The 16,255-nt window shown below is 41.7% G+C and overlaps 1 pseudogene across 1 annotated transcript in view; it reads left to right on the forward strand.

Moving 5' to 3' along the window:
* The window catches only part of LOC146987538 (hemicentin-1-like), a 44,750-nt pseudogene extending 30,167 nt beyond the window's left edge, over positions 1 to 14,583 (forward strand). Inside the window, exons 11-14 of the transcript XR_015035885.1 lie at positions 894 to 1,172; positions 3,254 to 3,532; positions 11,517 to 11,795; positions 14,291 to 14,583. The product of XR_015035885.1 is annotated as a hemicentin-1-like (transcript). The remainder of the gene's footprint in view (positions 1 to 893; positions 1,173 to 3,253; positions 3,533 to 11,516; positions 11,796 to 14,290) is intronic.
* Positions 14,584 to 16,255: the final 1,672 nt, after the last annotated feature.

The raw sequence follows: 16,255 nt of genomic DNA on the forward strand, positions 1-16,255 counted from the left end.
GGTCAAATACTTTAACAAAGCTTTAAAATTGACCGAAATGTAGTCAGGTTAAAAGTTCGAAGGACCGGATAAAAGTTAATCAAGGGAAACTATCCGATATTATTCAGGTAATTTATTTTACTTCAGCTTGAATTTTAATGAAATTCATTTAATTGGTAGTGTTTTACTCTTTTTAACGAGGCCAGTTGGTCTTTAAAAGTCTGTTTTTCAGCGTATAAATGTGTTTTAATCGAGGCAACACAAGTTAGTAAACTATAATCTGATTGGTTACTGCTGCAAAGAGAGACAGTAATGCTGTGATGTTGTAAATACATTTCTTAACTCTTAAAGGTTTATGAAAAATTAAGTTACGAGCTTTCAAATGAGGTGTAAAGTGTTAGTATTAACACATTATCACAGTTACTAAGTATATAACTAAATCTAACGTCACCCTTACGTGTAAATGTAGGGTCGCATGCATCCTCCGCATCAGACAAGGTTAAAAGACAGAAGAGACGAAAACATCCCAGGTGGGTCCTGTTTGTAATGACGTCAGTCTGTCATATTTATTTGTACAGTTTCAAACTAATCACTAATTGTACTTAAACGTTACGTATTGTAGTTCTGTTTAACCTCTCATGAGTTTCAATATTACATTTTGTACATGCAACGATCTGAAATTATTCCTGTCAGAGAAGAATCAATATTTCCTCATTTACTGTCATGATATAGGCTAAATGTGAAAACGCTTGCTGATGCTGACTTATACTGGCAGTTAAAAAAGTTCAGTTGTCTTTTCCTCCACTCCTCTGTTTTCCAAATGTTCAAGCTGAGAAGTGTTGAACAAGAATTCTGAGAGAAATTTTAATTGTGTGATTGTCTTACACATGATTTTGTCTATGACATATTTACAGGTGCAGCTCCAGAGCCATATGTCACAAATCTGAATCAAACAGATAGCTGGGCTCTGCTGCAGTGTGTTGTTCGAGGTGCTTCTCCAAAACCTAAAGTGGAGTGGCAGGACAGTGATGGAAACATCCTTCAAGCTGAGAGGCCGCAGGTCACAGAGAGAGGAGGTCGTTACGATGTTATCCTCCAAACTACTGTGACCAAGACTGACCACTATCGCTGTGTAGCCACACAGGAGGAAATCAAACATCAGATTCATGCTGAGATCTACGTGTTCCTGGGAGGTGAGTGGTATTTTATGTAACTATTCATTTAGATGTGATCAGCCAAAAATGAAGAGTCTCACCAATTGGGTGAAATTGTCATGACATTAATCAGTGATAAGAGGATGACTGAGACGTCACGTAAGAGGATGACTGAGACACACATAGTTTATGTGTTTTGTTTTCATCAGCCATAGCTAACAGTAACATCTGTACGTTTTTTACATTCGGTGTTGAATCCAGACGAATTTGTAGAATGCTGTAATGGTCACATTCGCAGAGTAAATCAAGATAAAATGACCTCAATGATCAGTGTGAATTCACCTTTCAGGATCAACAGCATCGCGAATACAGTAGTTGTGTGTGTGCATTGTGACTGCAGCTGTGAAGGTTATATGAGGTTATTTTGACTGTTATGAAGAAAAGAAGATTTTTGAGGACAGAAACCTTTTAGTCCCGAAACACATTTGAGCTCTGTCTGCTCAAGTCACACTTTTCTTTCTTGTTGAATCTGAACACTCACAGTCTCTACACACTGTAGATTTTTTAATGTCTTCAAACATGACGTCAGATTCTGAGGAACTGATGAGGTTCAACATTGAAGTTTAGTTTAATCAAAGAACCCAATTTTGATGTCCAGATGTTTCCAGCTGTACTTGTTGACTGTCCTGCACAGACTGAGGCTCAGCTCTGACTCTGAGCCCTGTTCTCTACAGTCTGTAGCTACTGTCCATCTGAGAGGAGGACAGACACCAGACGAGGCCTGTAGTGTTGGTCCTCAGGCTGCAGTCTGCACTCAGCCTGTTTTCAGCCCCTTTGAGGCGTCTGCTTCAGATCAGAGTCCTGCAGCTGGAGGCAGCAGCTGTTTGTAAAGTCTCAGCTGGTTTGACTGGTCAGAACTGAACTGGTTACACAGAGGAGGTTTATTCACCTCTGGATTAAAACAGGTTAAACCACAATAACTAGTTGTTCCTCAGAGATCTGCTGTTAGAAACATGATGGAACAGTTTTATTAGCTCTGTCTGAATGTGTCTTGATTGTTTCAGACATTAGTGAGATTCACATCAAGTATCATAACATGAGCCAACATGGCCGACGTTATAATCAGTGAACACAGTGATGTCACTGTGATGTCAGACTGAGTGGTGCTCTTCATGACCAGTGAACTGATGTTGATGTGTAAAGTCAGTGAAGTGTCTCTTTACAGACTCATGAAGAAGAAGCTGTGGAAACGTAGATTCACCTCTCGTCTCGTTCCAGCTCCATTTGATCCCTGGAAAATATTTGATCAACATCTGTGTTGGATTAGACTGTACAGATGTTCCTGATGAAGTGAACACTGAGTGAATCACTGACACAGCTGATAACAAGAGGAACACACCTTTGACCCTGTGGTTCATATTTTATAACATAATGTTTATATGATTTTAGGATCAGAAAATATTGTTTACATCCCAAACAAAAGAAATTTCTCCTGAATCTGTTTCAGGATTAATTTTGTCAAACAGAAACTGATCAGAAATTCACCTGTTTTCACCAGTGTAGAAGTGACAGGAAACACGGGGCAAAGCTCCTCCTTCAACTGGCTCCTCCCATGCAGAGGAGCAGCAGCATGACGTCATTTGAAGTGGACACAGCTCTAAGTGTTGAACCTGCAGATGTGGAGGCTGACAGAGGTTATCAATAGATGAGACTGAAAATGTAGCTTGTAGATTCAAATGTGTTTATTTACAAAGAAACTGAACACACAGAAACAACACTTGTATTTATCCCCTCATCATCCATGACAGGTTTATTCTGTGCTTTCTAAAATCCAGGGTGGGGACTCCCAGGCTTCCTGTGGTCGACTCTCACCAGTTTTCACCCTTTTCTATTTATTGTAGCTTCTGACCTCACACGTCCTCACACAGTCACAGTACATTCAGCATCATGTAAACACAACCAATACACATTCAGTTTACTGTGTAGACACATACTGATGACAGTTTCATACTCATCAGACCATCAGTGATCAGTGGAGGAAACACTGTCCTCATGTTTCTCTGCTCGTTTCTCATATCTTTAGTTTATCAATGTCTGTGTCTGATTGTTTATTCTTACAGGTGCAGCTTCAAAACCATTTATCACAATACTTGAACAAGCTAATGACTGGGCTCTGCTGCAGTGTGAGGTTCTTGGTGCTTCACCCAAACCTGTTGTCCAGTGGCAAGACAGTGATGGAAACATCGTCCCTGCTAAAGAACCACAGGTCTCTGACAGAGGAGGCAGCTACGACATTATCCTCCAGACTACTGTGACCAAGACTGACAACTATCGATGTGTAGCCACACAGGAGGAAATCAAACATACAGTTCAGGCTGAGATCCACGTTTATATCAGTGGTGAGTTTCTTCTTGTTTCTGTTTTTACAGTCAGATAATTTACATTGTTCATTTGTTGTTTGTTTTCAAGAAAATATTTCAGACTGAGTAAATTTGGATGAAGAATCTGTGAAAGGGTGAAAAGGTTTTTAATCAGGAATTGTCTTTTTCATGTAAAGTCACATGAATCACACAACAAACAACTAAGGACTGTCAAAGGTGTAATTAGGATTACAGTTGGTAATAATTTTACATTTCACTTTATTGACAGAGAAATTAAACTAAAAACTAGAATTATACCCTTAATACACAGTGAATGATCCAGGTAATAATTTGATACAATGAAGGTAAATAAAAGCTGTGGAAGTGAAGCATAAGTGTTATCAGTGTCTTTCAGTGCAGTGAGTGTCCTCTATGATCACATGTTGGTAGAGATGTAGCTTCCTCACTCTTGGTTCATGACCTGCTGCAGGTTGTTGTTTGGTTGTTTACAAGCAGAAGAGAAACAACAGTCAAAGTGTTTCTACATCTGGTCACTAATCGTCCTCCTGTGTGTGAAGCTGAAACCAGGAGTGAACAGATGTTGACCACTTGACTCATTCACCAACATGTGGCTGTGTTTGTATTGATGTGACTGTGTGCAGCTCAGTAGAGCAGGTGGGCTGATTGAACCAGTCACAGGTGCTGTATGATCTGAGCTTCAGGCTGTAGAGGACACATGTGCTGTCACAGTGTGATATACAGCTGTGGTCTCCAGCCAGATGTGTGACTGTGCTGCAGCTTCCTGACAGCACAAGTTGTCAGTGTGAACAGGCTGAACTCAGATTCTTGTCCAGTGAATGAAGCAGCAGCTGCTCTTTGTTTGTGTGTGTTCATGTGAGCACAGTGAACTCACTGAGAGCTTCATCACTGAAGCTACAAGACCACGTTCAGACGTCTCTCAGCTTTTAGCTTCACTTATTCTGAGTGAAGCGTCGACCCAAGCTCAGAGGCCCATGTGTTGAACAGAGCTCATCAGCAGCAGCTCCAACAACAACCATCATGAGGTGAAGATGAGCTGAGCAGAGGTGATCCAGAGTCCATCAGAGCCTGGGCTCAGGGTGTAGAAACCTGGCTGGAGACAGATCACAGTCACACACACTTTGAGATCTCACACACAGCAGGAGTGAAGCAGGAGTCAGATGGAAACAGCCTGAAGTGGAGGTGGCAGCACAGTGACTCCAACATCTTCCTCCTGATGAACAACACGTGTCAGACAGAGGAGGAAGCTGCAGCATCATCATCCTCCTCACTACTGTAGCAGAACCAGAACCGAGCTCTGAGCTGAGCAGCAGCAGGAGGAGAGAGGCCATGAGACGGATGCTGACATCACTGAGCCTGGTCACATTCATCCCAGTGGAGTCTTCATCTGCTCATCACTGTAGATCAGAGGAGCAGCAACACACTCATTGTTCTCTGTGTGAAGCTGTGACGTCCAGTCTGATGTTCATCATGTCAACTTACTCTGAGACTCACATCAGCTTTCTCTTTCAGGTCCAGAGACTCAGACTCAGAGTCCAACTGGATGGATCATTGCTGTTGTTGTTCTTGGGATTCTTCTTGTTGGTGTTGTTTTCACTCTAATTGTGCTCATAAAGAAGGGACGCTTAAAATGTAATTCAGGTAAGTCCAAATAATGTGCTGTATTTACAGTTTCATGATGAACAGACAACAGAACAACAAAGTGTTTCCATGTGTTGGATGCTCAGAGTCTGACATTTGTGTTCATCTCCTCAGACGAGCAGCTTCTATTTTCTCTCAGGGTCATTTTCTTGAATATCATTTTGGTTTCTATCCTGCAGGTCAATCAGAGACAAAACTGGATTACCAATCATGTGAAACAACAATCAACACTGGACCAAGTTAAAAGGGACCTGATTGTAAATATCATTGAATTAAAGCCGAATGAATCCATCGACCAAATATTATCAACCTGCTTGGAGCTGTTCACTGAGTCGACGTGGACGTTGACACAAACATCAGAATCAGTGAAGTCAAACCTGCTGCTTTAAATGAATGTGAACATTTAGTGAAGCATCATGTAACTTTTATTTTGAAATATGTGTTGCTGACATCATTTGGGACGATCATATTGCTTCTTAGTCTGTCTGGTACAGTTACAGTCTTCACTGTTGTTGACTGTGACATTTGAATTGTGCTCTGTCTCACACTGAGTTTATGTTTATATTGCAGCTGATGATGAATTTACAGGCTGTCATGTGAATTCAAGCAGTGCTTAATGATTTTTAATTAATAAAAGATTAAAAAGACAGCAAAGGCTTTGTTGTGAGTCTGTTTAAACTAAAGTGAATCTATTGTATTGGACAGAGTCTCAGATGATCTTGTAGCTGCAGCTGTTATGACTGAAACTTTATTTGAAATTGATGAACGCTATAATGTCCTTTTTCCTTAATGGTTTATTTACAGGGTTTCTTCCCAGTGGTAAACAGCAGGATCCACCTTGTCTATTAGACCACAAATAAAACTGATTTTTTGTTTTTGCTCTCAGTCAACAACACGTGTCCAGTTCTCCGTTAATGAAACATCTTTTGATGTTGCCTGATTTCACCACCGCTTCTCTAAGTGGTGGGAGGTTTAACAAAATAATCTGTTACTAATAATCAAAACTACAAATCACTCTGCTGATTGATCAGCTGATTGATTTATCCAGTTATCAATCAGTAATTTTTAATTATGAACAGGAAGGAAACGAGAATCATCAGAATTGATGAGTCACTGTTGACGCGTGAGGAGGAGGAGCTTTTATTGTGAAGGGTGTGTGCCGGAAGTGTCTCAGTTGCTGCAGCTCGCGGACGCCGACAGAGTGAAAGTGTGATGAGCGGCTGAAGCTTCATCATCCAGATGTTCCCTGATGTTGTGATGGCTCCTGTTCAGATGGAGCTCGTTGCTCTCGTGAGTCTCTGTGTCCTGACTCGGTGTGGATCAACGTTTGCTGCTGAACACGGTGAGAAAACTGAGGCTCAGACTGAGAATCAGCCTCAGCTCTGTTTATTATCACTGACTGTTTAATGACATGAAGAAGATGCAGCGGTCTGGAGACACAGTCCTCGAGGAGGAGGAGGAGGAGGAGGCTGGGTGACGTCATCAACCGCACCTGTCCGTCTGAACATCACGAGCAGTTTCACACAGTGATGCCATGTTGTTCCTCATAATTAGGGCTGATCGATGAAGTGTCAGGTGATGTTATTAATGACGACATCAGTTTAATATCAGTCGTTTAGCTGCTCACTTCTAACTTTACATGTGTGTCAGCAAAACTGTGGATAAGTGTGCGTGGGCGGGGGGTTAGGGCGTGGTCTCAGTGTGATCATGAACATAAACTCAGTGTTTAATCTGATAATTGTCCAGATGTTTTTCTACGTGTTAAATTCTCATTATAAATGAATTAGTTTAGTTCAGTAGTTTGATGAACTCAGTCACACACCTGGTGCTCAGGTGTCTCAGCTGCTGCAGGTGGAGGTGTGTCCTGTCAACTTGACTCATTGCAGGTAATAGATTATTGATTAGTGTTTCAAACAATATTGAGGTCATTATCTGACCAGGATGTGCTCTGGATATATTTTCCTCTTCAACAAAATGTTTGTATTTTATATCAAATCATGATTTATTTTTAATGACCCTCTCCCTCCTCCTCCCATAGGCCTAATGCCAGTAATAATTTGGGGGGCTGAGATTTTAACTGTTTTTCATGAATTAGACCATGTGATGAAATGTGATCCAATGTGATCAGATGTGATATCTAATGAGCAGAAGAACCAGAGAGAGTAGTTTTCCAGTTGTAACATGTTGTTTGTGTCTCTGGTTGTTTTCAGTGAAGCAGTGAAACCTGTCAGTGTGGTTCTGCTTCAGTGTCTGAGGAGACTCTGTGTTTTATAAATGATGAGAGCTGTCACATCTACAGGAGCCTGGACAGATTCCTGTGTGTGGATCAGAGGCGTTAAAGCAGCGTTAGTTCATGAATCACTCAGTGCTCAGTTTATTAGGAACACCCAGCCCAAACTAATTCAGTCTGATCCAACAGTCCTGCAGTGAGTCTTCCTCCATGAAGCTTTAATGTTCAGTGTGTGAGACGTGTTTCTGTTGTTTACTCTGCCTCATTGGTTTAAATCAGAAGTGTCAGATTTTCTTTCTCTTCCTCACAATGTTTATTTTGTAGGCGATGCTCTGGCCACATTGGGTTGTTTGTGTAGGTAGATTGGTTTAGGACCAGCATGCACCTGTGGTTGTTCACCAGAGCAGGAGAGGCAGCAGGAAACATGGTTCATTTGTTCCTCAGTTTGCTGCTTGTTTGGATGAATAAATGTTTCATCAGTGACCTTTTGATTTCTATTGAGCTGAAGTTTGTATAAGGACAAACTCTGTGTTTTTGTCAATTTTTGTTTGTTGTTTGTTGTTGTTTTATTTCTTGGCACTTTTTTTGTTTTATTGTGTTTCTGTTTTCTGGCACATTTATGGAAGCTCAACACTGTTGTTTCTTGAGTCTTTAGGATCTTTAAGTTTGTCCTTTGCTTGGTTACATTATAATGCTTCAGTGTTTTCCCCATGTTAAAATAAAGGATCATTGAATTAATGAAAGTGTCGAACCCAAGATCTGATGACATAATGAATCCACACACACAACTTCCCATAATCGTGTCTTCACAGAGAGTTGTTAAGAAGCAGCATAAACAGCTTCTGTTTCACAGTATCTGGCGATTGTCCCAGATCAGAAGGTCAAACTGCCACTTCAACATTCCTCTGCAGATGTTTGTCACAAATGTAGAACAACAGATAATAGGAGTAAGAGTGTAATACACCAGTGAAGTACATGGGAACAATACAAATATGCACACATTGTAATGATTATTACTGTAGCACCACCTGCTGGTTCACTTTAGTATTGTGATTTCCCTCCAGCAGTGATTGATCAGCTGATGAAGTGAGAGCCAGATCTCAGACAGACATGAACTCTGTAATCTGTGCTGAGATCATCCAGGTTGAAATGGAAGTTAAATTCATTTATACATGTGTTTTCTGTGCTTTTCTGACGACTCTGTATGTGATCACAGTGATTGATTCATGTTTTGTCCTCCAGGTCCAGCTGTCACCAATCTGGTGGTGAAGGAGGGGAACGACGCCGTGTTGCCCTGTTCCCTCAGCACCACGAGCATCAAGCAGGAGCTGTTTGACTGGAAGAAGGACGGTCAGAGGGAGGTGTTCATGTACGACAGGGGCAGCATTTATGACGAGAAACGTTCAGGTCAAGACGAACACTTCAGAGGACGGGTCTTTCATTTCCCACAACATCTGGAGTCTGGTAACGCCTCCATAGTCATCAGAGATACGAAGGTGGCCGACAGTGGAAGCTACACCTGTGATTTTCCATTTCATCAGCCAATCAGACGATCCCACATTGTGCTTGTTGTCGGTGAGTTCTTCAATGAAACAGCTGGAAACATGGCCGCTCAGAACAGATGTGACTGGTTTTAGTGACCTCGATGAGCTCAGGTCAATGGGTCAGAGTGACACATCTGGATCTGACAGGGCTGAAAATGTTCACAGATACAGAAATGAAACTTGTGGTCCAACATCTGCATCTTGGTACTCGGCCTGAATCTAGTCCATACACCTGCACACCTGGGCATATTCCAGATGTTATCCCCTGGTAGTGAGTGACAACTGGAAGACTGTCTGCTTGTGCTAGAATTGGTCCAGATGTGAAGTAACCTCTTAAAGTTGTGCTGCATATGAACCAAATAGTAGCTTGTGTCCGCTGAACCAGGGCCAGATTTATTCTGCTCTCAGCGTTATCTTCAGGTAGAAGCCACTATGTTCATGACATGTTGTGTAAATCTCATAAGAAGCAGAGTTGGAATAAACATTGACATCAGCCTTCTTATTTTTACGTATTGTAGGCCGGATGCAAATTCACTGTTTACTGATGTAAATCCTTCAAAATAAAACATGAACCATTGTCAGACAGCCAACAGACCACCAGTTACCGAAAGTCAAACTATTTATTTAACACACATGAGAGTGATATCAGTCCTCTCATCTGACTCTCCACCAGAAAGTCAATCAACACAATGTCACATTTTAACAATTTGATTAAACTGTTGCGCTGCATGTGAGTCATTGTAAAGCCTGTTTTCCTGTGTGAGCATGTTCCTCTGGTTTGGAGAGTTTTGTATCAGTGAGGGTAGTTGATGATCTGATCCGTGAGACAGTGTCAGTGAAAACCACATAATTCAAAGATAAACTGTCTCAACTGTCTTCATGAGGCAGCATGTCACAGGAAATATGAGCCCATGTTTTCTATTTCTCAGAAATACCTGTCTGCCAAGGTGAAGGTACGACTTGTTCTCATGTTGTTTTCTTTTGTCTTCTAGATGCAATCTTAACCTGTTAGAGCCCATTTTAATGATGTATATGCCTCTTTCTTCAGAGCCTCCCATGTTAAACTCTGTATAATACTGAGACCATGAGGAGCTGGTTTGTTTCCACTGAATCACTGTAAAGTAAATCAACAGAGGTTTCATCAGCTGTGTTGATCAGACTTACAGCTCTGACACAGTTCAACTAATGAACGATTACATTAAGTAAGATAGAAGCTCCCTTCTTCTTTTCCTTCACCCTCTTGTTTGAAATACAATAAATCAGTCACATTAAGAGCTATCAGGCTGAAATTAACAGGGGCTCTCCATCAAAGTGTCCCCAACATCTGTACTAAATGTCATGTTGATAGACAGAAGTGGCCCTGAGATATTTCAGAAAAAGCAGTACAAAGCATCTCCATAAGGTGACCACATAATTTTATAAAACCTCTCCTCAATCACCAAATAATGAAGGTAAATCTCTTTTATGACTCTGAAAAATGTCTTTAAATGATAATGTAGAAGAATAGAAGCTGTTGTAAATGTTTAGACACATATTTACAAATTTGGTGTCATTGAATCTTTTTTCTCTTTACTGATAAAAAAGTTTATCTGTTATACCGCTATTCCTCCACCACAGAAAGTCACACTACATTAACTTCCATATATGGTCAGACAGGTGTTTTTATCAGGTACAACCTCTGCATGTTTCAGAGTGCTGACTTCTTATTGGGCTAAAGTAGTTGTCAATCAAAGTCACTTGGCGGTCGCATTAAGATGCTCCTCTCTGATTGGCTGATGGAGTTATTTCGTTTGTTAGTTGCGTCAGTTTAGGTCGTAGAAAAACACTGATTGGTTTGGTTTGTTCCTGGGCGTTTCCTGATTTCAGACATTGGGCATCATTGGTCAATTATTTTGTCAACGCTTTAAATTGAGCGAAATGTTATTGATTTGAAAAGTTTGAAGCGCTGAGGTAAAAAGTAAACTAGACAAATGTTCCGCTTTTATTGTGGTAATTTTTTTATTTCGCTTAAATTTAAATGAGCTGAAGTTAATTGGTGGTGTTGTGTTCTTTCAAACGAGTCCAGTTTGCCTTGATTTTAGTGTTTTTCGACCTGTAAACCTGTTGTTACTGCGGCATCACAGCTTAAGAAAATTATTTCTAATGGTTTATTGACGTAAAGTAAGACGTTTGTGTTGAGAGTGGCAAATCAGTGGGTAAGATTTTCAAATATGCTGAAAAGACGAACATCCGAACTTTCAAATGAGGTGAAACGTGTGTTTATTAATATTAACCATCAACAAGAAAATGAACATGATTGTAGTTATTTGATCTTTACATGTGAAAATCGGGTCGCATGCAACCTCCGCTTTATATTAGGTTAAGACCAAGACTGATCCCAGGTAAGTTCTGTTAGGACGTCAAGTTTTACATGTCAGCAACATTTACATGGAGCAAACAATATTATTATGATGTGGTATTGAAGTTTACATGGTACAAGTAAAGATTGGATGAAACACAAAAATATTGTAAAAAGATTATAATGCTGTTATTGTCCCTCATAAAACTACTGTTTATCTTGTGTACACAGGTGCAGCTCCAAAACCATCTGTCACTATACTTGGTGAAACACAGGACGGAGTGCAGCTTCAGTGTGAAGTTCTTGGTGCTTCACCCAAACCTGTTGTCCAGTGGCAGGACAGAGCTGGAAACATCGTCCCTGCTAAAGAACCACAGGTCACAGAGAGAGGAGGCAGCTACGACATTATCCTCCAAACTACTGTGACCTAGACTGACAACTATCGCTGTGTAGCCACACAGGAGGAAATCAAACATCAGATCTACACTGAGACCTACGTCCCTGTTCATGGTGAGTTCTGTATTTATTTATTTTTTCCAGTTTTCCATTTGTTGATAGTTTTCAAAAATGTTTGCATCTTTACTGAACTCAAAATAAAATGAGAGAAAAAATCTGTGATAGTTGAGTCAGTTTAGTTCTGGGACTCCACTTGATGAAGACTGAGACAGTGAGAAAGTAAATACCAGTAAATTCTCAGATCAGTGTGCTCAATTGTCACATGAACAAACACACAGATCACAGATGATCCACAGTTACACTCTGATTGTTACATTGCTGCTAGTGTTTAGTGTCTGAAAAAATGAACAGGACATAAATTTAGAGAGGTGGAGTTCAACATTGAACCCCTTAGTCCTGAAACACATCTGAGCTCAATCTGCTCTGCAGTTTCAAGATCAAATCCCACATATTTTGTCAACATTGAAGTTTTTGCTCAGTTTAATTAAAGAACCAGGTTTTGATGTCCAGATGTTTCCAGCTGCACTTGTTGACTGTCCTGCTCAGACTGAGGCTCAGCTCTGACTCTGAGCCCTGTTCTCTACAGTCTGTAGCTACTGTCCATCTGAGAGGAGGACAGACACCAGACGAGGCCTGTAGTGTTGGTCCTCAGGCTGCAGTCTGCACTCAGCCTGTTTTCAGCCCCTTTGAGGCGTCTGCTTCAGATCAGAGTCCTGCAGCTGGAGGCAGCAGCTGTTTGTAAAGTCTCAGCTGGTTTGACTGGTCAGAACTGAACTGGTTACACAGAGGAGGTTTATTCACCTCTGGATTAAAACAGGTTAAACCACAATAACTACTTGTTCCTCAGAGATCTGCTGTTAGAAACATGATGAAACAGTTTTATTAGCTCTGTCTGAATGTGTCTTGATTGTTTCAGACATTAGTGAGAATCACATCAAGTATCATTTAATAACAAGAGCCAACATGGCCGACATTATAATCGGTGAACACAGTGATGTCACTGTGACGTCAGACTGAGTCGTGCTCTTCATGACCAGTGAACTGATGTTGATGTGTAAAGTCAGTGTAGTGTCTCTAAAAAAAATATTGTTTACATCCCAAACAAGAAATTTCTCCTGAATCTGTTTCAGGATTAATTTTGTCAAACAGAAACTGATCAGAAATTCACCTGTTTTCCAAACTGTATCTGAGCTTCTGTCATGAGATGAGTCAGAAACAGTTTGTTCAGCTGAGTCCAGTTGATGTATAGCTTGTTCCATCAGACAGAGCTGAGATGGTGTTTGAGGCTCAGACTGTGATTTTCTATTGTTGTTAAACACACTTTACTCCACATGTTGAAGCAGAGGAGGGTTGAGTGAAAAGATCTGGTTCTGACACAGACAGGAGACACATTAAAGGAGAAACAACATGAAGTGTCTCAGTCAGGTGTTGGTCACCACATCAGCCAGATCATCTTCACTGCTCCTTGTCAGTGATTCTCCAAGTGTTTGAAGTCGACTGCAGGATGAACACACTCTCCATGAACATGTTCCCTCATCTGGTGTTGTGATAATGATGGTGGTGGTGGAGAGCGCTGTCTGACACGTGGCTCTGAAATCTACCATCAGTGTTCACCTGAGACCTGGAGACTGAAGGCCACAGTGTAGAGAGGCGTCTGTCTGCAGACTGCAGGAGAGGAGGGGACTGGGAGGGGACGGCACCTTCTGTCAGGGGCTTAAACATAAGTTGTGCAAATGGAAACAAGGACATACATAGAGGAGAAGTTGTGGTTTAATGAATTAGTGCCACTTTTCTACAATATTGTGGGATGTATCAGTTGAATGTGATAGCTGATCATTTTCCATTGATCCAGTATCTACAGCTGGTCCACGTCCTGGTCGGGGGGCAGCAGTCTGAGCAGGAGACAAGTGGAGGCGTCCTACACATTCTTGTTTTTATGTGATAGTTAACATTGAGCTTCTTTAAATAGTCGACAGTGTAGAAGTGACAGGAAACACGGGGCAAAGCTCCTCCTTCAACTGGCTCCTCCCATGCAGAGGAGCAGCAGCATGACGTCATTTGAAGTGGACACAGCTCTAAGTGTTGAACCTGCAGATGTGGAGGCTGACAGAGGTTATCAACAGATGAGACTGAAACTGCAGCTCATAGATTCAAATGTGTTTATTCACAAAGAAACTGAACACACAGAAACAACACTTGTATTTATCTCCTCATCATCCATGACAGGTTTATTCTGTGCTTTCTAAAATCCAGGGTGGGGACTCCCAGGCTTCCTGTGGTCGACTCTCACCAGTTTTCACCCTTCTCTATTTATTGTAGCTTCTGACCTCACACGTCCTCACACAGTCACAGTACATTCAGCATCATGTAAACACAACCAATACACATTCAGTTTACTGTATAGACAGATACTGATGACAGTTTCATACTCATCAGACCATCAGTGACCCCTGGTGGTCAGTGGAGGGAAACACTGTCCTCATGTCTCTCTGCTCGTTTTTCACATCTTTAGTTTATCAATGTCTGTGTCTGATTGTTTATTCTTACAGGTGCAGCTTCAAAACCATTCGTCACAATACTTGGAGAAGCTAATGACTGGGCGCTGCTGCAGTGTGAGGTTCTTGGTGCTTCACCCAAACCTGTTGTCCAGTGGCAGGACAGTGATGGAAACATCGTCCCTGCTGAAGAACCACAGGTCTCTGACAGAGGAGGCAGCTACGACATTATCCTCCAGACTACAGTGACCAAGACTGACAACTATCGATGTGTAGCCACACAGGAGGAAATCAAACATACAGTTCAGGCTGAGACCCACGTTTATATCAGTGGTGAGTTTCTCTGAACTTAAGGTACATTGGGATGAAGACTATATGTATAAATGTCTGTAGTTTTTGGTCAGGAATCTTCTGACTGTTTTCAAGTCAAATGAATCACACAACAAACCTAAGGACCTTCAAAGGTGTAGAGAAGATCATAGTACTAACAATATAATATTTCACTTTCTTAACCTGAAACTTAAAACTATAACCATTTTCTCCAGACTATACACACTGATTGATCCTGGTAATAATTTGATACAATGAAGGTAAATAAAAGCTGTGGAAGTGAAGTATCAGTGTGATCAGTGTCTGTCAGTGCAGTGAGTGTCCTCTATGATCACATGTTGTAGAGATGTAGCTTCCTCACTCTTGGTTCATGACCTGCTGCAGGTTGTTGTTTGGTTGTTTACAAGCAGAAGAGAAACAACAGTCAAAGTGTTTCTACATCTGGTCACTAATCGTCCTCCTGTGTGTGAAGCTGAAACCAGGAGTGAACAGATGTTGACCACTTGACTCATTCACCAACATGTGGCTGTGTTTGTATTGATGTGACTGTGTGCAGCTCAGTAGAGCAGGTGGGCTGATTGAACCAGTCACAGGTGCTGTATGATCTGAGCTTCAGGCTGTAGAGGACACATGTGCTGTCACAGTGTGATATACAGCTGTGGTCTCCAGCCAGATGTGTGACTGTGCTGCAGCTTCCTGACAGCACAAGTTGTCAGTGTGAACAGGCTGAACTCAGATTCTTGTCCAGTGGATGAAGCAGCAGCTGCTCTTTGTTTGTGTGTGTTCATGTGAGCACAGTGAACTCACTGAGAGCTTCATCACTGAAGCTACAAGACCACGTTCAGACGTCTCTCAGCTTTTAGCTTCACTTATTCTGAGTGAAGCGTCGACCCGAGCTCAGAGGCCCATGTGTTGAACAGAGCTCATCAGCAGCAGCTCCAACAACAACCATCATGAGGTGAAGATGAGCTGAGCAGAGGTGATCCAGAGTCCATCAGAGCCTGGGCTCAGGGTGTAGAAACCTGGCTGGAGACAGATCACAGTCACACACACTTTGAGGTCTCACACACAGCAGGAGTGAAGCAGGAGTCAGATGGAAACAGCCTGAAGTGGAGGTGGCAGCACAGTGACTCAAACATCTTCCTCCTGATGAACAACACGTGTCAGACAGAGGAGGAAGCTGCAGCATCATCATCCTCCTCACTACTGTAGCAGAACCAGAACCGAGCTCTGAGCTGAGCAGCAGCAGGAGGAGAGAGGCCATGAGACGGATGCTGACATCACTGAGCCTGGTCACATTCATCCCAGTGGAGTCTTCATCTGCTCATCACTGTAGATCAGAGGAGCAGCAACACACTCATTGTTCTCTGTGTGAAGCTGTGACGTCCAGTCTGATGGTCATCATGTCAAGTTACTGTGAGTCTCACATCAACTTTGTCTTTCAGGTCCGGAGACTCAGCCTGGATGGATCATTCCTGTTGTTTCCACATTTCTTGTGACTCTTTTAGTTGTTTTTGGTATTCTAGCTGTCCTTCGAGCCAAGAGCTGCATCACACTTAATTGTAACTCGGGTAAGTTTGAATACCATGTCATATGCACATTTTCATGATGAACAGCTGACAGACAAAGTGTTTCCATATGTGTGATGCTCAGAGTCTGATAGTTGTGTTCATCTCCTCAGACGAGCAG

This window comes from Trachurus japonicus, chromosome 5 (genome assembly GCF_045865225.1).
Source record: "Trachurus japonicus isolate A0001 chromosome 5, Traja_1.0".
Classification (NCBI taxonomy): domain Eukaryota; kingdom Metazoa; phylum Chordata; class Actinopteri; order Carangiformes; family Carangidae; genus Trachurus; species Trachurus japonicus.